This window comes from Ruditapes philippinarum, unplaced genomic scaffold, assembly GCF_026571515.1.
Source record: "Ruditapes philippinarum isolate M1 unplaced genomic scaffold, ASM2657151v2 ctg4536_1_1_1_1, whole genome shotgun sequence".
In the NCBI taxonomy this organism is placed as follows: Eukaryota; Metazoa; Mollusca; class Bivalvia; order Venerida; family Veneridae; genus Ruditapes; species Ruditapes philippinarum.
The window spans coordinates 1-23,609 of NW_026858363.1; the positions used below are offsets into that span (position 1 = coordinate 1).

The 23,609-nt window shown below is 34.3% G+C and overlaps 1 protein-coding gene across 4 annotated transcripts in view; it reads left to right on the forward strand.

Annotated features, from left to right (window-relative positions):
• The first annotated feature begins 19,279 nt into the window (after positions 1-19,279).
• Positions 19,280-23,609, forward strand: part of LOC132752953 (large proline-rich protein BAG6-like) — a 35,448-nt gene continuing 31,118 nt past the window's right edge. For all 4 annotated transcript variants that reach the window (XM_060743366.1, XM_060743369.1, XM_060743367.1 and 1 more), the window contains exon 1: positions 19,280-19,401. The gene's annotated coding sequence lies outside the window, so the exon portion shown is untranslated. The remainder of the gene's footprint in view (positions 19,402-23,609) is intronic.

Here is a 23,609-nt window from a genome sequence, read left to right on the forward strand (position 1 = left end):
GGCTAAATCCAGGACATTATCCACAACCCGTTGCACATCATGCAAACGGCAATTTGCACGGACACATCGATCAGTTACGTGCGACAATGTGCGTCTAGATGGCACATTAAGTGTGCTAGGGTGGAACCGACATTATATTCAACATTACAACGTTCCTCAATTAATTGGTCGTGTTTTTCATTGTGAGGGTTTTTCTGCTTTTCGGACCTCGTTTTCTTCGAAGGGACGAATTTGTTTAGGATGAAAAAACAGCACAGACAGTTATTAACGAAACATCACAGACGGCGCCCGATGATAATGTATTCAAGTGCTTCAGTAAAACAAAGGTCTACATTTTTTTCATTTAAAACGTAAGATCCATAATTCCGAAAAATGTCCGAAACTGAAAACGATAGCTTTAATAACTGGCAATGCAAAGCAATTTTTTTTTCGATATCAGAAACTTGGTTGGACTCTAGTGTGTATGATGGTGAAATTGACATTCAAAAATTATACTTGTATAAAAAAATGATCCGCAATAGAAAGGAGTGGGTAGTATTTACATTAAAAAATATTTTTTTTTAATGTAAATATGATTTTTCAAAACAACACAAATGAATGTAATTATTTGTTGAATAACTTTTGCCCCGGAAATAAAGATTAAATTGTTGGAACATTAAATAGACCCCCTAAACAAAAACCGATTTTCAATAAGTTTTCTAGAATCAATTTATCTAAACTTTTTTCTCAAAATGAAATTATATATACTTTGGAGATAGAATATATGCCTTTTTTCGGTAACAAATCTGTTATATTCAGAGAATACCTGCAGCATTTGAGTTATAACAATTCTTCAGAAATTATTTAAAATCGCCGACACGAATTAGTTTCGGGGTTATAATCTTATAGATCCATTCTCTGCAATTTAAAGAACGAGTGTCTCAGTCCTGGTTTTATTCCTCTTGGGTTAAGCGGATCATTTTATGACTTTTTTACAAGAAAGATTGTTAAGAATCCAGTTAATTTGTCATAGATATGTTTAATTATACGATCGCTTAAAAATTACTCTAAAGAAAATTGGAATCGCGGAGTTGACTCAAACAGACTGGAGTTCTTGCTTTTATTCTTTAAATGTTAATAACGCATGGAATAATTTTCAGAAAATTTTCACTGATTTATTAGATAAGATTGCTCCATTTAAGGAAATTAGACTTAAAAATCAAACTGAACCTTGGATAGATTCAAATATTCTAGATCTGATACATAGGCGAGAGAAAGCATATGCAAGGTATAGAAAAAGTTCGTCTTAATAATTCTGAACAAATTTTGTTCAATAAACTTCAAAAATGAAGTTACAACGATAGATATAAAAATTGGCAAATCGGAAATACTTCAAAGAGCAAATATTAAGATAAATAAGAACGACAATGAAACTGATGGGAGAAATCAACCCTTGGGTTTCAATAACAAATCAAACTGAATTTAAATGATGGGGGGGTTTAAAAGAATGTTTTAACTTTTAGTTTTTTTTCTTTTTCTTAAAATTTCTTTAAATAAAAATTTAACACATTTCCATTTTTCGTTCCCCCCTTTAATAAAATTGGGGTTTAAAATGGTTACTATTCATTTTTAATTTCCCGAACCCTTTTATTAGGTCTACATTCCGGTTTTAAAAAAAAAACCCAAAACCATTTTTAAATGACATACCCCCCAGGGATGACGACTTTAAATTTTAATCAAAAATACCATTTTTCAATGACTTTTTTTTTCAAAAAATTTGACTGTTCATAAAACTTTGTCATTTTAAAAAATCCTTGAATGATAAAACAACTGAATTAAGCAAAATTTTAAATTAAAAAAATAAAAAAAAATACCTTTTTTACATTACCAAATTTTAGAACAAAAACCCTTGTTTGTATGAATTAATATTCCCTGCTCAAAGGGCAGAAAATTTCTTCTCCCAAGCAAATCTCGAATAAAATCACGTTTCAAAATTATTTCCCCTTTCCAATTTCTCGCGTGACTTTACCCGGTTCGGATAATAATTTAAAACTTTAAAAATTCTTGGGAAAAAAGGGTGCCAAGTCACAAAAAAACGCCCTTCGAAACTTTAGATGGAGAAAAGGGGGGCCTTAGGGTAAATTTTTACTAGCAAAAGTTTTTAAATTTTTGGCAAATTTGTTTTTAAATAAACCCTTTAAACAAAACATAGGGGAAATATGCAAGGGGTGTGACCTTGACCTTGGTCGCAGGGACCTGAAATTTTATGCACGGCACTCAGCCTCACAATGGATGAACATTTGTGCCCAAATTATATTGAAATCCCTCTATGCATGTAGAAGTTTTGCTCCAGACAAGCGTTTTTTCTATGAGCTCTAACTGTGGACCTTCACTTTTGACCTAGAGACTTGGTTCATGTGCAGGGCACTACGTCTCATGGTGGTGAACAATTCTATAAAGTAACATTAAAACTCCTCCATGCATGTAGAAAATATGCTCCGGACAACATTGGGATATTTAATCATCTCCAGTGACCTTGACCTTGCAAATATTAACCTAAATTAAATGTGTCACACCTTTAGTCATGATAGTTACCATTTGTGCTACAATCCATCAATAAATGATGACTAAATGGTCCCCTATACACATCTTCAAATTTTATCTGAACTTTGACCTCTATGTGTAACCTTGACTTTGGTCGCAGGGATCTGAATTTTGCGTGCGACACTCAGCCTCACAATGGTGAACATTTGTGCCAAGTTATATTGAAATCCCCCTATGAATGTAGAAAGTTTTGCTCCGGACAAGCATTTTTCAATGAGCTCTAAGTGTGACCTTGACCTTTGACCTGGAGACCTGGATCATGCATGGAGCAATACATATCATGGTGGTGAATATTTCAATAAAGTATTATAAAAATTTTTCCATACATGTAGGAGATATGCTCCAGACAAAATCTGGATATTTCACCATCTTTAGTGACCTTGACCTTGCATATATTGACCTAAAGTACATGTGTCACAGCCGTAGTCATGATAATGACCATTTGTGTTATAACCCTCAATAAATGATGATTAAAATCGTCCCTATACACATCTTCATATTTTTATCTAAACTTTGACCTCTATGTGTGACCTTGACCTTGGCTGCAGGGACCTGAATTTTGTGCGCGACACTCCGCCTCACAATGGTGAACATTTGTGCCAAGTTATATTGAAATCCCTCTATGCATATGGAAGTTTTTGCTCCGGACAAGCGTTTTTTCAATGAGCTCTAAGTGTGAACCTTTAGACCTTTGACCTAGAGACCTAGTTTCATGTGCGTGACATGGCTTCTCATAATGGTGAACATTTCTATGAAGTTTTTCATTAAAATCCCTACATACATGTAGGAGATATGCTCCGGACAAAATTGGACGCCGCAACCCCGCCCGCCCGCCCGACCGCCCACCCGCCAGGGGCGTTCCCATAATACGTCCCGTTTTCAAACGGGCGTATAAAAAAATACATATCTGCAAAGCTTATTCAAAATTGAATCAACCTAAGTGAAAATTGATCAGGAAGTTTATATCTTCTTTTTTTTTATCTTCTTTTTTTACCGCCAACACTCAACCAACTTATGGATTTGAAACCTCACTAGCTTGAAATATATACTGCGGAAAATCTGTTGTTAACAGAGTGTGCGGTTATTACGTAGGGTTTTCCTTGTCGACCATTTCCCTCAAATAGATGAGAACATCGAAGCGTCAGTGCTATGAATGGTGTTATATATTATAAATAGCGTGTTTTGGAGGTTTTTGTTGAAACTTCTCCAAATCCCTCCAGAGGTATGCACGTCGCGGAGAAGGCACACGGCAGGTCAAGGTCAAGTCATCTCAAGTACCAGAGGTGATTGGTTGACCTGTCGTAACTTACTCTGGAGGTTTGACGCTAATGAATGCCGTTTTTGTTGTCGTCAGTCAGGAAGTTTGATGCCTTGACAATACTGTCGTCTCCTTTACCACTAACGAACGAAGAATGGGCTACCAGGAAGATTCTGCTTGAAAAAGACGTCCCCGATGCTATAATCTCGGACATATGGTTATTCCGGTGCCGAGAATGAATGAACTTAAAACACACACTCTTGTTGAAAACAAAACAATAAAACAACAACATATTTTCTGTAGTAATTTTTCAAGTGTTGTAAAATGAAAACGAAATTCGTCTTATGCCGCAAATTCTTTTTAGAACACAAACATATAAGTTCTTTTTATTTGATTTATTCAAATAAACATTAATCACTTCAGCGCGCGCAAATATCATTTTCAAATTAAAATTTCGTAGGTATGTTGATGAATTTCCCATGCTCGACTGTAAGTCATTCGTATATATATGCGTTTTTTATGTTTTGTATTTTAAAGTTTCTTATTCTTTAATATTTTTATGTATCTCATAATCTGTATTGAAAATTTTATCACACACGAACTATCAAATTATGATTCGTTGCCCTAGAATTGAATAAACTTTCTAATTACACAATACGGGGTCATTCATTTGATTGAAGACTGATCTTTGCGTCTTTCTCTGAAATAATTATTTCCTTGTTAAAAACATATTTGACCACATATTTCTGTCATTTAACTGTTCACTTTACTTCCGATTTTTGTTGTACCGAAACACATGTTTCTATTTGTGTTTTCTATTCGAATCTATGATCAGTTTAATGGGATCACCACCGGGTAAACGACTACTAGGTACTTTGGTCATGTTTTTTACCCCAAATATTTGAATGTTTCTATTGGGATTAAAATGAGCGTAGATAACTAAACTGCTGGTTGTATAAATCCCTGACCTGTCTAATTCTAATTATGAGATTAGTGGATATATTAAGACTTTCACTACAAAATATTCCTAAACAAAAGAGCACTTGTTTAAATTTATTCCTTTACAAATAAAAGATCAGAGTAGGGATCTGTCAATTGCCAGACATATTTTTAAAAGATACTTTTATGTTAAAAGTTTGATTAATGAATTATGTAAGATGAAAATATAAGTATTGCTTGTTTTTTTTTGCTAATATTAAATGTAATCTTGTGGTGAAATTTTGTCAGAGGGTCCTTACGGATTTTGTAGTTAAATAGTTTTTTTTCGGCGATACATGGTTTAAGAATATAATGTTTTCAAACTATATGTTCATCACCATTAGGAATTTTTAGTTAAATGTATGCAAAATATTTACTAACAGCTATATGATATAGCAGTTTATGAGCGTTTTCCGCGTACAGCCTCCTAAGGTGTACTAATAAGTTAGTTTTCCTTAGTTATCACGCAAGCATGATCCATGTCTCTGATGTAAGCGACAGTTTACCATTATTTGTCTTTAAAAAAATATTAAGGACTATTAATGGTTTATAACAACAAAAGAACATGCATGATATTGAGACTACGGTGTTGCAACGTTCTAGTTAATGACCCGTCATAAACAGTTGGTCGCTGCGTAGTAATTGGAAAATTGTTATCAAAAATAATAAAGAATTTTGCCACCTAATTAAAGCATTTCCTATAAATTTTCATTTATGCTTTTTGTTTAAAAAATATTGATAAAGTTATTATATAGAAGGGTTTTCATACCAGAACTATTTATTACCAACGTACGTATGCCTGAACCTGATTACCGCGGCAGTATGACGTCACGGAGTAGTGATTGTGAAAAAATAACAAACAAAAATCAAGAATTTTTCAGAGAATTATTATCTTACAAATCGCAGATATGAAATAAAAGTTTCATATTGTAAATGTCTGTGATGAGTGATGAGTCAGCTTAGAAAAAATCAAGGTACTATTTTTTGACCTGATTACCGCGGCAGTAAGATTTAACGGACGGTTATTAACATTGGGTCGGCATAGCCTCCCCAAAAAAGAAAGTCCGAATATTGTTTTGTCGATTGATGGTGAAACTTATCACGATCCTTGTAGAGTTGCAAGTCATTTTAATAACTTCTTTACAAATATTGCATCTAATTTAGTACAGAAACTCCCGGCAGCAAAGAACTTTTATAGTGTGGCATCCTATACAATTAAGAATTTTTATAGGAACATATCACAAAAAGAGTTTCACCTTCATCATGTAAGTGAGGAGTTTGTATATAAAGAATTATGTAGGCTTAATATAAGCAAAAGCACTGGATTAGATGGTATCCCTGCAAAATTTCTTAAAGATGGTGCTGATGTGTTAAAAATCCCTATAACTTAATGTATATTGTGAATTCTTCAATAACAGAGGGGGTTGTCCCAGATGATATGAAAATTGCTAAAGTAAAACCTCTACACAAAAAGAATAGTAAGCTAGATGTCGGGAATTACAGACCAGTAAGTATTTTATGTATTGTATCCAAGATTCTAGAACGGGCCGTGTATGTACAATTTGAGTCATTTTTAAGAACTTATAATCTAATTTACGAACACCAGTCCGGGTTTCGGAAATCTCATGCAACTGACACATGTCTTATTTACCTACTTGACTATATCCGTACAAATAGCTCCAAAGGGTTACTCACTGGTATGGTTATGATGGACTTACAAAAAGCTTTTGATACCGTCAATCATGATATTTTGTGTGATAAATTAGATATATTAGGTGTCAAATCTATTTCTTGGTTTAAATCATACTTGTCAGGTAGGTATCAGAAAGTAAGTATTGGTAAAGTTTTTTCTGACTCAATTCCTATTACGTGTGGGGTCCCTCAGGGCAGTATTTTGGGACCTCTTCTATTTCTCTGCTACGTTAATGTCATGGTAACAAGTATCGATTCTGATTGCAAGTTAATTTTATATGCAGATGATAGCACAATATTATTTTCGCATAAGGATCCAAAAATTATAGCCCAAAAACTTGGAAAGGTATTGGAACGATGCTCAGATTGGTTAGTTGATAATAAATTATCTCTACACCTGGGCAAGACTGAATGTATGCTATTTGGTTCTAAATCGAAAATTAATAAATTACAAAATTTTTCCATTTCATGTAATGATCAAACAATAAAGTCTTCGTCTGAAGTTAAATATCTTGGTTTGAATATCGATTGTTACCTATCAGGAGATAAAATTGTCAAGAGCATTCTTTCAAAGGTGAATGGAAGATTACATTTTCTATACCGTTACAAAAACTGTTTATCGGAAGAAATAAAGAAACAGTTATGTCCTGCCCTTTTGCTGTGTCACTTTGATTATTCTTCATCTTCTTGGTACAAAGGACTGAGTAGGTCACTGAAGCACAAACTTCAAGTAGCTCAAAATAAGGTTGTGCGCTTTATAAAAGACTACACTCCTAGGACTTCAGTGACAAATAAGGTTCTGTCCGATCTTAAATTATTAAATGTCAATGATAGTTAGACAGTTAAGACTCAACCACATTCATAAAGTTTATTACAACAAAAGCCCTTCTTATTTAAAGGAATTGTTTAAGGTTTGTAGAATATCCAATTTAAGATCCAGTAATTTTAATTTTGTTTTACCTCAAAATGATTCTTATGTTAAAAATACATTTTTCTACAATGCCATTAAAGACTGGAATTCTTTACCAGACAACATTAGATCAATTGACAATATCCAAACATTAAAAACGAAAGTAAAACTTTTTTTAAGTAACGAAAATGATAAACAAGTGAATAATATGTTTATTCATTATTAAATTGATGTGTAACTTATGATAAGGTTTTGAAACATGTTTATGTGTATACTTGATATGTTTTAGTTTAAAAGAAATTTATTTCATTTTGTTTGTGTACAATGTACTTGTCTTATTAATTGAAACATGTGTTTTGATTATTGAAAATTGTCATTAAGTTTAACTTCTTTATAACTCATTTATTATTATGTAAGTTAGTGTAATAATTTTACAGAAAATGGACCCCATTGGAAATAAGCTTTTAGCTTAATGGGCAATCCTAGGGTTACATAGAACATACTTATTAATTAATCTTATAATTATTTTTGTGCATTTATGTGTGTGTTTTTATATATATGCAAGTTGATATCTGTGATAAAATTGTATGTGTTTATCACACACCCGTGCCGATTTTGCGACTCCGTTAAAATGGTATTGCACGGCCGTGCATATATTTTGACGTGACGTCATTAGCGTTATACAAACACAGTGTAAAGACGCGCTGAATGTAAGCGTTATTCTATAGGCGCGTCATTTAAAATGACTCTTATTTCACTTTAAACGGTCTTTATTTTCGGTATGTGATAAATAGAATATTAAATTCGTGTAAGTTCATTACTGAATTTATTGCACTCGTTGAATAAAATAATATTATGCTCGCCAGAGGCTCGCATAATATAATTTTATTCAACTCGTGCAATAAATTCAGTATTGAACTTACACTCATTCAATATCCTCTATATATGTCTATTCCCTGAATAAATCGATACGATCTGGCATGGGGGTTGCCAGACGGGTCGCGTGCCAAACAACGTCATTTTAGCGCACTTTAGGAATGAACCGCGTTAAAATGACGTCGTTTTAGAAGGGAAATATGTGCTTAGGATGACGTCATTTCGCCGTTGTTATTTAAGTTGTAAGTTCATACGCCATTGTAAGAAAATAGTTATGGATGAAATGACTTTAATTTCCATGACCATATATCATATTGGGGTAAACCATTTGAAATATAAAAAATATAGCAGAATATGCAAGAAAAATATCTGACATATGTTTTCGGTTCGGATCGGAATATCCGTCCCGAGGGGACCCGCCCATGGGCGGTAACTCGGCAAGCCTCGATACCGCCCAATGGGCGGGTCCCCTCGGGACGCGGGTCCCCTCGGGACGGATATTCCGGTCCGAACCGCAACATATGACAGATATTATTATTAATCCCAAAGGACCAGAAAAATATAACAAAATTGAAGTTAACGGGGCAACTATTAACAGCTATGACTGACACACACTTAACATATGTTGTGATGAAGTATAAAATGCTGGGAAATGGGTGATCCCTCGGAAGCAATGAAACAACATTATATGAAAATTGCATACTCTGGTTGATTGAGTTTATTCATGGGAAAAAACATTACAATTTAAAATCTTATTTGAGATAATTTGAAAAAAAGGTCATCATACACATTTATTTGTGGAAGATTTGGATAAGTACCCATATAATAGGCCTGAAACCAATCCGGAGTGCTACATTCTATAAAATAGTTTCATGGAAAAAATGTGACTAGCCGAAGTCACCATTCACCTCAACAACACTACATCAAAACATTAATATTCCAAATTCAATACTTTGGCTGATGCACCGCAACATGAGATAGACTGGCGCCTAAATCAGAAAGGCATCACAAATTTAAATCTGTGTCAAATTTGGCGGCATGGTCGAGTGGTTGACGCGTTTGACTAGTAATCTAAAGATTGCTGGCCGCGTGGAAAATCAAACCACGTCAGGGGCAAGCCGTTGTTTTCTGGAGCAAGAAACTGTACATTCATTGCTCAGTACGTACTGGTTGGTTCCAGGAACGAATTCGAGAGTGTTTCAATGATTTTATAGCTTCCAACACAGTCAAACTAAAATAAATTCGTATAGCACACGGATTCCTTATAACACCTAGGCTTCAAACGCATTTCATTTGTTTATAAAAGCGACCAGAAGCTATCATACAAAGTTGTACTAATGTGTTTGCGACAGCGTAAAGAACACGTAAGTGATTTTAAAGATCCCTTTTGTCAAATAACTAGAAAGTACAGTTAAAGTAAGAATTGGTCTAAAATTATATTGTTATGTAAAAATTCAATAAAAACAATAAGGCAAACTTTGTCAAATGTAGTTATTAGTATAAACTTAGATTATTTCCTCCTTTTTGCGTTATTGTCTTGGATGGATCCGTATCGTACATGTACGCGTACTCCTGTGTATGTTTCTCTTGCATTCTTATTACACGGTGATTGTTTTATATTTTGTTTAAAGCAACACGCCTCCAGATTCATTCTTATTTTCATGAAAAATTTGAAAATGTATCTGAATGTTTAACATTGTGAAGTAACCAAAAGGAAGCCATTAACACATTTTTAATGGCACTTACAACCCCCGTAAATTACCAAAAATGTGGTCAAAATATGCATAAATAGCCCTTACTGCGTTAGTAACGCAATAGAAATATACTTGTTGTTGTAAGTCATTTATCGCACAGAACATGTAAAATATTACTTGAATACTTTCTTAAAAGTTTAATAAATGTTTCTTAAGTTTGATTTTATTGAAAAATTTGACCGAATCCATCGGGAAGCATAAAGAGGACGGTTGTTATTGGTGGGCCAGTTTTAAATTAAAATATCAACATTCAATGAACACCAGCTCTCTTTTAGATGATTTAGAGATATTATATTATCATTTAACAACGGTAAACATTGACTTCGGCTCACAAAAGACGACAAATAAGAAGTTTTTAAAGAGATGTAATAAAATGTCTCGATCAAAAGAAAAAAATTGTTTTCTGTTTTATCGTAACAATCTCACTTTATTGTATATGTATTTTGAGAACAAAGCAGATGGTCTGTAGCATTTGTCTTTTTTTCAAATTCTTACTTACTTCTTTCTTTATGAAATAACCTCATCTTTCGTGTTCTGCGAATGGAACGAAGGATGTCCGTTGCTTGAACAAACGATGTCTCGGCAACGCGTTTTTTTAACAGGCGTACATTGTCCGTTTTGGCTATACACCGTGACTACGCTGCATGAGTTTTCTTTCCAAATACCGCGAACTTTGGTAATCACTTTGAGTTAATCATTCTTTTGAGTTAAATCTTAGTAGTGATACATAAAATGGATTTTGTCTTTGAATAATAACTTATATATAGTACAACCACTGCAACACCCTCTCCGAGACAAATATTTTGATTGGTGCTGAGACGTGTTGCTCACTGGACGTAATCAAAGCACTGAATGTACTGATGGGGAAGCTATGACAGAATGTTTCAGACTTATAGTTTCTTTTCTTTTTGCTTAAAATGTGCTGTTAAATAAGAAGATATGCACATTGCGCTTTTTATCGTTCAGCCATTCATATAAATGGTTAATATGGTTGACTATTCATTTTGTTAATATTCCAGAACATTTCATTGAGGTCTACATTCGGATTGTTAAAGAAAAACCTAAAAACCATTTATAAATGACATACCAGCAGGTATGACGACTGTTCATTATAAGATCATATAATACCATTTTACTACTGACGGTTCCTTATCAAAATATTCTAGGACTGTTCATCATAAATACTTCATGTCATTTTAATATCATTGAATGATAATATTATAACAACTGCAAGTTAAGCAACATTTTAATTGAACATAAAAATTATACATATTTACATGTACCATAATTGAGATCAATAAGACATTGTCTTGTGATGAGTATTAATATTCATGCTCTACGGACAGAAAGTTGTCTTCTCCCGAAGCAAATCTCAAATAAAATCACGTTTCAGAAAATTATTCCCATTTCATTACTCGTCGCTGACTTTGACGGCTTCGGATAATATTAAAGCTAAATATTTCTTGAAACAAGGGTGCCATAGTCACAAAATACGCCCGTTTACGAAAGCTTTAGATGGAGATGGGGGCATTATGGATAAGTGTTATCTAGCAAGCAAGTTTTTATTCTTGGCACTGTGTTGTTAAATGAACCTTCAAACAAATCAGTAGGGAAGATATGCACAGGATGTGTGACCTTGACCTTGGTCGCAGGGACCTGAATTTTATGCACGGCACTCAGCCTCACAATGATGAACATTTGTGCCAAATTATATTGAAATCCCTCTATGCATGTAGAAGTTTTGCTCCAGACAAGCGTTTTTCTATGAGCTCTAACTGTGACCTTCACTTTTGACCTAGAGACTTGGTTCATGTGCAGGGCACTACGTCTCATGGTGGTGAACAATTCTATAAAGTAACATTAAAACTCCTCCATGCATGTAGAAAATATGCTCCGGACAACATCTGGATATTTAATCATCTCCAGTGACCGTGACCTTGCAAATATTAACCTAAATTAAATGTGTCACACCTTTAGTCATGATAGTTACCAATTGTGCTACAATCCATCAATAAATGATGACTAAATGGTCCCTATACACATATTCATATTTTTATCTGAACTTTGACCTCTATGTGTAACCTTGACTTTGGTCGCAGGGATCTGAATTTTGCGTGCGACACTCAGCCTCACAATGGTGAACATTTGTGCCAAGTTATATTGAAATCCCCCTATGAATGTAGAAGTTTTGCTCCGGACAAGCGTTTTTCAATGAGCTCTAAGTGTGACCTTGACCTTTGACCTGGAGACCTGGATCATGCATGGAGCAATACATATCATGGTGGTGAATATTTCAATAAAGTATTATAAAAATTCTTCCATACATGTAGGAGATATGCTCCAGACAAAATCTGGATATTTCACCATCTTTAGTGACCTTGACCTTGCATATATTGACCTAAAGTACATGTGTCACAGCCGTAGTCATGATAATGGCCATTTTGTTACAATCCCTCAATAAATGATGATTAAATCGTCCCTATACACATCTTCATATTTTTATCTAAACTTTGACCTCTATGTGTGACCTTGACCTTGGCTGCAGGGACCTGAATTTTGTGCGCGACACTCCGCCTCATAATGGTGAACATTTGTGCCAAGTTATATTGAAATCCCTCTATGCATATGGAAGTTTTGCTCCGGACAAGCGTTTTTCAATGAGCTCTAAGTGTGACCTTGACCTTTGATCTAGAGACCTAGTTCATGTGCATGACATGGCTTCTCATAATGGTGAACATTTCTATGAAATTTTATTAAAATCCCTCCATGCGTGTAGGAGATATGCTCCGGACAAAATCTGGATATTTCATCATCTTTAGTGACCTTGACCTTGTATATATTGACCTAAATTATATGTATCACAGCCATAGTCTTGATAATGACCATTTGTGTTACAATCCCTCAATAAATGATGACTAAATGGTCCATATACACATCTTCATATTTTTATCTGAACTTTGACCTCTATGTGTGACCTTGACCTTGGCCGCAAGGACCTGAATTTTGCGCGCGACACTCCGCCTTACAATGGTGAACATTTGTGCCAAGTAATATTGAAATCCCTCTATACATGTGGAAGTTTTGCTCCGGACAAGCATTTTTTAATGAGCTCTAAGTGTGACCTTGACCTTTGACCTAGAGACCTGGTTCATGTGCGCGACACTGCTCCTCATAGTGGTGAACATATTTATGAAGTTTCATTAAAATCCCTCCATACATGTAGGAGATATGCTCCGGACAAAATTGGACGCCGCCCGCCCGCCAGGGGCGTTCCCATAATACGTCCCGTTTTTCAAACGGGCGTATAAAAATACATATCTGCAAAGCTTATTCAAAATTGAATCAACCTAAGTGAAAATTGATCAGGAAGTTATATCTTCTTTTTTTTTATCTTCCTTTTTTACCGCCAACACTCAACCAACTTATGGATTTGAAACCTCACTAGCTTGAAATATATACTGCGGAAAATCTGTTGTTAACAGAGTGTGCGGTTATTACGATGGGTTTTCCTTGTCGACCATTTCCCGCAAATAGATGAGAACATCGAAGCGTCAGTGCTATGAATGGTGTTATAAATAGCGTGTTTTGGAGGTTTTTGTTGAAACTTCTCCAAATCCCTCCAGAGGTATGCACGTCGCGGAGAAGGCACACGGCAGGTCAAGGTCAAGTCATCTCAAGTACCAGAGGTGATTGGTTGACCTGTCGTAACTTACTCTGGAGGTTTGACGCTAATGAATGCCGTTTTTGTTGTCGTCAGTCAGGAAGTTGATGCCTTGACAATACCGTCGTCTCCTTTACCACTAACGAACGAAGAATGGGCTACCAGGAAGATTCTGCTTGAAAAAGACGTCCCCGATGCTATAATCTCGGACATATGGTTATTCCGGTGCCGAGAATGAATGAACTTAAAACACACACTCTTGTTGAAAACAAAACAATAAAACAACAACATATTTTCTGTAGTAATTTTTCAAGTGTTGTAAAATGAAAACGAAATTCGTCTTATGCCGCAAATTCTTTTTAGAACACAAACATATAAGTTCTTTTTATTTGATTTATTCAAATAAACATTAATCACTTCAGCGCGCGCAAATATCATTTTCAAATTAAAATTTCGTAAGGTATGTTGATGAATTTCCCATGCTCGACTGTAAGTCATTCGTATATATATGCGTTTTTTTATGTTTTGTATTTTAAAGTTTCTTATTCTTTAATATTTTATGTATCTCATAATCTGTATTGAAAATTTTTATCACACACGAACTATCAAATTATGATTCGTTGCCCTAGAATTGAATAAACTTTCTAATTACACAATACGGGGTCATTCATTTGATTGAAGACTGATCTTTCTTTCTCTGAAATAATTATTTCCTTGTTAAAACATATTTGACCACATATTTCTGTCATTTAACTGTTCACTTTACTTCCGATTTTTGTTGTACCGAAACACATGTTTCTATTTGTGTTTTCTATTCGAATCTATGATCAGTTTAATGGGATCACCACCGGGTAAACGACTACTAGGTACTTTGGTCATGTTTTTTTACCCCAAATATTTGAATGTTTCTATTGGGATTAAAATGAGCGTAGATAACTTAAACTGCTGGTTGTATAAATCCCTGACCTGTCTAATTCTAATTATGAGATTAGTGGATATATTAAGACTTTCACTACAAAATATTCCTAAACAAAAGAGCACTTGTTTAAATTTATTCCTTTACAAATAAAAGATCAGAGTAGGGATCTGTCAATTGCCAGACATATTTTTAAAAGATACTTTTATGTTAAAAGTTTGATTAATGAATTATGTAAGATGAAAATATAAGAATTGCTTTGTTTTTTTTGCTAATATTAAATGTAATCTTGTGGTGAAATTTTGTCGGAGGGTCCTTACGGATTTTTGTAGTTAAATAGTTTTTTTTCGGCGATACATGGTTTAAGAATATAATGTTTTCAAACTATATGTTCATCACCATTAGTGAATTTTTAATTAAATGTATGCAACATATTTACTAACAGCTATATGATATAGCAGTTTATGAGCGTTTTCCGCGTACAGCCTCCTAAGGTGTACTAATAAGTTAGTTTTCCTTAGTTATCACGCAAGCATGATCCATGTATCTGATGTAAGCGACAGTTTACCATTATTTGTCTTAAAAAATATTAAGGACTATTAATGGTTTATAACAAAAAGAACATGCATGATATTGAGACTACGGTGTTGCAACGTTCTAGTTAATGACCCGTCATAAAACAGTTGGTCGCTGCGTAGTAATTGGAAAATTGTTATCAAAAATAATAAAGAATTTTTGCCACCTAATTAAAGCATTTCCTATAAATTTTCATTTATGCTTTTTGTTTAAAAAATATTGATAAAGTTATTATATAGAAGGGTTTTCATACCAGAACTATTTATTACCAACGTACGTATGCCTGAACCTGATTACCGCGGCAGTATGACGTCACGGAGTAGTGATTGTGAAAAAATAACAAACAAAAATCAAGAATTTTTCAGAGAATTATTATCTTTACAAATCGCAGATATGAAATAAAAGTTCATATTGTAAATGTCTGTGATGAGTGATGAGTCAGCTTAGAAAAAATCAAGGTACTATTTTTTGACCTGATTACCGCGGCAGTAAGATTTAACGGACGGTTATTAACATTGGGTCGGCATAGCCTCCCCAAAAATCATTGTGAAATGTTACTAAAGGGAAACCTACTGTTTTTCTTCGGAGGTTATTGCTTTACTTTCAGATGGACTCTTTACAGAGGTTGCACTGTATGACTAGGTTATTTCATCTTATTGAGGCGCTTTTAATGATTTCATTAACTATATGTATTTGTAATATGTGTTGTCTAATTCGCATTGCTGAACTATTGCAATGTTAAATAACTACATTTGATAATTAAGTTGTATTCTACATAAATACATCGTAAATTAAAAACACCTACGCCAGGAGTTTGTATCATTCAAAATAATCATATGACAATTGATTATAATACATACACGTGGCCTTAATTGTATATCATTTTACCATTTACATATAGAATAAGTAAAGTTATGATTTGTAAGGATATCCTAGATCCTCGAGATCTGTTTCTCGTGTCCATGGTGCAGCCTATTGACTTACAGACCTTAATTGACAATTAAGGTCAATTAAGGTCAATGATTGACAGTTATAAAACTCCAATAAATTTCTTAAGATTGTTTAATATCTAACAGGCTTTAAATCAATTATTACAACATTATTAAATGTACGTTTGACCTTTCTAGAGAATAAAAAAGATATTTATGAGACATAATGTACCTTAAAAGTACTGCAGTCTTCGCTTATAAATCTTTTCAATTCTTTCTTCCCACGGAACTATATGAGTTTTGTACATGTAGCTGATGACCATAAAAACAATGTCAGGTCTCATTTTGGTCAAGCAGAGGCGTTACTGAACTATTTTTATATGTACTCCTTAACGGGGGGGGGGGGGGGGGGCATACTCCCCTGAGTATTTTTTTGAAAGAGGAAGCGATATCCTGGCATTTCGTGACTACCTATATACTATATTGACAACATATTGGTGATGATTTCAAACTCTTTTTATTAATTTTAAAATTGTGTACGTTACCATAAAACTTTTTTTATTTTTATAATCATTTTTTTTTTGCAGCAAACGTTTGTGATTTTGCGACCTACAAACTGGTGTTATAGCAACAAATTTCCCGTATTCAGTAAACAACAAACGCTAGACGACTGTTTCGTTGGTATATGCAAACTTGTCTACTCGGCATTTACTACAGGCCTCAACAGACGGTAGGATTTAGTCCTACTACACTAATTAGAGATAAGATGTACAATTTTCAAAGCCATACAACACTACATCCAGACGATAATTCTGCATTGCAGGAATCATCTCAGGTTTCCCTAAAAAGAAGTTCCCTCCCAATTGATCCCTTACATACTTCACTCACTAAATAATTTTCTTTCTCCATGAGTAATGATTGAAACACCTCCATTTTTTATGGACCGAGACTCAAACCTGGGACCCTTGGAATACCGTACTGCGGATCTACTGACTGAGCTATCCGGCCGCCTACAAACTACCTCCCCTGATTAGAGAACAGTTCAATACCGTGACATAATCATTTTCGGAACAATTTGGGATTCGAACATAACACAACTTTGGGTCTCCTGAAGAGTTTTTCACCATCTTACTACTATGTTTACCTTTCAGCCGTAATTGTTCTGGAATTTCATTCATTACACCTATTATCAGGAGATAATTTGGTAATCTGTTACTTTTCATTGTGGGAGATTTGTAGAAATCTGTACAACAAGATTTTCAAAATAGAACATGTCCTATCCCTTACATCTAGACTTAAGGTTTCCGATTTCAAGAAATAGTAGCCTTCACACATTAAGATTTGTCTGTACATTTTAGTTTTAATTGGTGTTGTACTTCAAAATCCTACCGTCTGTTGAGGCCTTACCCTATCTTTTAAATATTGTAAACATTTATGAGGCCTAGACCAGACATACGCTCAGTCTACATCGTACGTATTTCTGGCGTTTTATTTCAGTTGTTGCCGTTGACAATGGCATGACCATTAAAACCGTCAAACAATGCCTCATGTTTGAGTACAGAGACTTGCTTCCTTTAAAAAAGCCGGGGCCGCTGAATGGCAATTGTCAAGTTTACGTTAGTCCACCACATAAGCCACAGCTAACACTGAGATTCTCGGACAAAGATGGGTTTATTCATATTTAAGCTTGCGTTAAATGCGAGGTACAATACCCCAATGCCCTATCAGGAAAGACCGTCATTCTGCACCTTCATAAGTAGCAACTGTTGGAACAATATATTAATTTAAGAATGATAATAGTGTGAAAATTGTAACTAAGTTCAGTGAATGTTTTGGCCTGTTGAATATTTAGTTACAATACAATATATAAAAACGCAAAGATATTTTAAAATCTCCTTTTAGAAATGTCAGTAAATTAATTAAAAATCGTTGCGTATAACATAGATTATATTGAGTTAAATATAGAACTCGCGTGAATACATTAAAGAATTCATTTAAGATTTTTGTGATAAACTAAATTCATTAGCAGATATACGACTTTAATATTAATGATGTAACTACCGGAGACTCGATCATCGATCGCAATGTTTTGCTGACCTCTCAACAACTTATTTAAGAACCTGGCGATTCTTTTGAATAAATGCATAAAATTGAGATGGAATTGTACACTCTGTATTTTTCTGCCTTTTCGGGACGGCCAAATTATTATATGCAGTAATCAATTGATTAATATGCCATAGGGAAATTACACCAATTGTCACTTGTTTTCTGATTAAAAGATGAGAACAAAAATCAAATATACAGAACGCAGCCCGCTGCAAAATCCAGCCACGCCATGCAGCAGCATCCAATCAAAAGCACAGGTGAACGTCGCGTGCATGGCCATGACACGCGACGTTCACCTTAAATTTGATCAAAAAGCAGAAGAGGACACAAATGGGCCGATACGGGAACGTTTGGCGGGCGACCTGCTCGCCGAATAAGAAGTACGGTGCACAAAACATGCCGCAACTGCTTGGCGAATATCTTGGCCGAGAATGGATTCTGATTAATTCCGGCACCTTAAGCTTTTCGTAACTTCCCTCCTCTGAATCTGTACAAGATATCGCACTATAGATATTTTTAAAAGATATTAATTTACACTACATATGTTATGAATTTTGTATATAATGATAACGTCGAAATAGTCAGTAGTACCCCGACCACACTACCCCTTCTGTTTTATCACTTTTTTAGAATTTTTTTTTTGAATACAGGATTGATTTGTACGCACGGGCGTACAGGAGTACGCCTGTAGTTATACGCACCGTTCTATTAGCTTTGAAGCGAAAAAAAGATTATAGAGGATTATGATAAATGGTATCGTTTAAAATTACCCTCACACCTACGCAATTGTAAGCTTGTATTTTAAGGGAGCACAATTCTAAAGTAGGGGCCTAAGACAATTTTTACCGAAAATTGACGAGAAGTGCCGAAAAATTACGATTGTTGACGGAAAGAGCCGGAAACTTGCGATTTTGGCAAATATGTCGTAAAATAGCTTCAAAAACAGAATTGTATTTTATCATCAAATTGTTGTATTTCAAACTTAATTGGTTCAATTCATTCATTTTTAAACATTAATTTATCTTTAATTCAAGAACACGTCAAAATAATTGTCGTAAAAATTATTATCGTAAACCAGAAACAGAAAGTCGGTGAAAAGAAAATTCCAGGCAAATTTCGTAACAAACACAATTTAAACATTTGTTGTAGTTCAGATTTCACTGTAAGTTATCTTATTTTTACAGTTTTGCTCTCCATGTTTTCTTTTAAAATATACAAATGTGTTAAGTTACATCGAGATACATCAACACTTGTTTAGAACGGATAAAAAATTTGACTGTTGAAGACCATTCAGTTTAAAAAAAGCAAAAATAAAGATCAACAAGGTAAAGGTAACGTTCACCGGACGCAGCTCCCCCGCTCACCAAAGTAGGGCACCCAGAAGTCACCAAACTAACCACAAGGGCGGCGAAAGGAGAGGGACATGTAATGTGTGAAATCATAAAAAACTAAAACGGGCCCATATGGGAATTAAAGGGATAAGGGTGAAAAGGGGAGGGGGTAAAAAAAGTGGGAGGGGGGTGTGAGAAAATTACTACAATAAACGACAATCCAACAAGGCAGACATCACAAAACATGTTCAAAAACAAGTCACAATACAGACATGAAAACATGTGAAGGTACACAGATGGGTACCGCCTTATGGGGAACGGTCAGTGGTAGTTAAACCACTGCTGAATTTAAACCGGTTTTAGGCGCTCTAAACTTAAAATATTTATCAGAAGTTCACAAATTTATCTGAATCATCAATGTTACGAAATTTAACCTATTGTTCGTTTTTTATACACAGTGTTTCTCCCAATTAGTTTAAAGGTTCTTAATCTGTTAACAAAGTACCTATGGTATGACTTGGGTGGCGCGATAGCTCAGTTGGTTAGACCACTGATTATCACTCCTGATGTCTTGGGTTCGATCCTGGGTTACACTCTTGGGTTTTTTCAGAGACACTTTCAGTGTTTCCCACCTACCTAGAGTTGTACTGGTAAAAAATACAGGTAATCGTCGCATGTATCAGTGCTATACATTGGGCATGTAAAAGAACCAAGGGGTCCAGGCTTCGTGAAAGTTGCCCGACTGTCGGACATGTCCGGCAAAAATCAGGTCGGTCCGATATTTTTTTTCCGAGTTCCGGACCTTATGTCCGGTACGAATACCGGGATATATCCAAGACCGATCAAGACCAAGTTTTCTCCCTTGAATAAAAAAAATGTAAAACAAGTTTTGATTCGCCGTTTCATTATAAGTGTCCAATCAAATTCTAGATACATACGACTTTCAATGAACTTGTACTTAGAAGAAAATGTCGGTGTTACTGCATTATTGCTATGGCGCTACGCCAGGCAAAAAAACGTAAATTATCTCAGGGCTCATCCTGGGGGAAAATTTTAGGGAGAAGTGACTTCCTCGCGAAAAATAGGGAGAAGGGAAACAACCCAATGTGTGTGAATTAACATGCATGGCTATACATCCTTTAACTACAATATAAACACAATTAATCTATTTATCAGCTATTTATAAGCTTTCTTTAAATATTTGTTTATATATTTTCATGTAGATTTATTGATAATAATGTGTAAGAAAAAATATGGTGAATAAATTCATTTTATATTTTTACTTGCCTCACTTTTAATAGAAGATAAAGTTACATTGGATATTGATTAACAAAATCTGTCAATTCTGTTCTGATTAGAGAAATTCTTTTATGATCTTGTATGTATGTATATTGTTAATGTTTTTTTTTGTTGTAATGTCACATTTATGTGCATATAATTATGCTTATAAAACAATTTTCAAACATCGAAGAATATGTAAAATATGTACTGCAAACAATTGTGCACATTATATTTGATCACTAAAATTATATACATTCATTTCTTATTGAAAAATTTGACTAAGAAATGGTAGAAAATAAATTTCTAATCACCTCCCTTTATTTTCATGAAATGTTTAACTAGTAATATCTTTATAAATAATGCTTTTTGAAATTTACAATATTGATAAATCTTTATCTGAGTGTCATGTTTATGACATTAAAACAAATATATATATTGAAACAATAAAAACACTTCTTTCCTGACAAATTTTGTTGTTACATACATGTACACATGATATACGACCGATATGTAACATGCCGATCATGATTCGTAGTTTTTCCGGGATGTCGTGCCCACATGCGTAAGGCGTAAGCTGTGTCAAATTTGGCATTTTTGCAAAGATAACAATGCCAAACACTCTCACTGTCTACAACATACCAATCGTAAGATTTTTGCGAATTGGCTTTCTTAAATTTTCGCGTAGGTGTATCAAGGTTTGGGCAATTCACCCTGTAGCCGTGACATGAGCGACATAACAATTTTTAATTGATGTTAACGGACTGAAATCATTCAAAACTATGATTTAGTTTTTAATCCGGTCGCTGATAATTAATGAAATTGATTATTTTTAATTGACTAACAGTTTTGTGATAGCCGTGAAAAACCCATCGCACATCGCCATTACTCGGGTTAAACACAGCGTGTATATCAATAAGGGAAGATTTGCACGTGTTTAGATGATCGGGGAAAAAACAATCTAAATTATCGCCTAATCCCGTATTAAACTCGAAAAACTGTCACACAATTATACCCGTTTCGGGCCGACGCTCTCATTATTTACTGTTTACAGTAGGCGGTCTATCGCTTTGCATACAGCCTACAGGTAGAAGGGTAGTATAAAGCGACGCTCTGATTGGATAATGATAATTAGCAGTCGTCATATGGGCGGATACAATCTCTGCTCTTTACATCGCCAAGTAATTACTCTTTGGGAATTAAGATTTTATCGGCGATGTTGACTTCTCTTTGATCAATTGGGAGAGCGAAATGGAAATATACACGGCGAAGTTTTCGCCTGAATCGCCCTTCCGGATGAGCCCTGTATCTAATGAAGAAAAAAAAGCGAATCAATAGGCTATGTCTTTAAAAAAAAACACAAAGGTATTACCATATACATATATTTGGGGAAAAAATCGGTCAGACAAACGTTCTTTCGGTCAGACAAGAATTGAAAGTTTGTCTGACCGAATGTCAGGCAAATTTTTCAGCAGTTTCGGGAAGCCTGGGGGTCTATTCAATAAGAGCTAGGGACTGGTTCCCGGATTCCCTTGATTCTCATAGCTGTCTCTTTAATGTATACAATGTATACCTGCTTAGAGTAATCGTAAATGATTTTAAAGCAGTATGTTGTACATGTATGTGTATCATTGCTGCTCGAAATGTGTGCCTGTCACAGAGTAAGGCATGAGTATCGCTCAGAAAAAAAGTATCACAATAATTGCGATACATAGATCCCACATATCATGATAAATGTTTATACGTATTTTATTTCATGCTTTCCAGTGTTTTATTGCAATATATCAGATGATTATATTCTGATAAACAACTAGTGAAATTTATAAGATATAATTTTCACTGTACTCAGAATATATCTGAATGCAGATGAAAAGAAAATCATAACTAAATGTAATAACAGGCAGAAATAATTGTTGTCATACTTAGAATTTGCTTCTTTAGAAAAAGAAAGTCGATGTCATCATACATCTTATTAAAATGTAACAAAAATAGAGATATTTAACAGAACAATATTTCAAAATTGATGATGTGACGTCATGATGTGATGACGTCACAAAGGAGAATGCGCGGCGTTACGCGGCAAAATCAGTAAAAAATATACCTAAAATCTCTTAAAAAGCATGAAATAAAAAGAAAATTTATTTGTTTTACATATAAGATTGAAATATATTTCATTCGTGAATACCAGCTATTCTATTTTCACTCGTGGCTTCACCATTCATGAAAATATTGCATCTGGTGTTCACTCAGTGAAATTATATTTCAATCTTACATGCAAAACAAACAAATATCCTCTATATAATTTTATATAAACTTAGGGGATTTCCGAAAATAAAAAAAGTTGGTAGTGCCAACACTATTCTAAATAGTTTTATCAACATAATGTGCAGCATGCTTCAGTTTTAATGATATTTTTGTCATTTCTATAGATGCTTCACTTGAAAGAATGTCCAAATGTCACTTTTTGTTTCTTATAAATTTGTATTCATCCTCCACTTCAACAATGGTCAGTGCCATGTTTTAAAATGGAAAGTAAAAATGCCATACTTTCTAACAACATGTTCTACATCTTAGGAAATTACACTCTGTTAGTATTTTAAATGAAACATTTATTCATCTTTAATAATTAATTGATAACTTATGATGTCCTTTAAGAGGAAAATGAAATAATTAAAAAAAAAAAACAAAAAAAAAACGATTCAGACCGATACATATCATACCCGGACTTAATTTTCATACTGCGGTAATGTTGTGAGCTGGT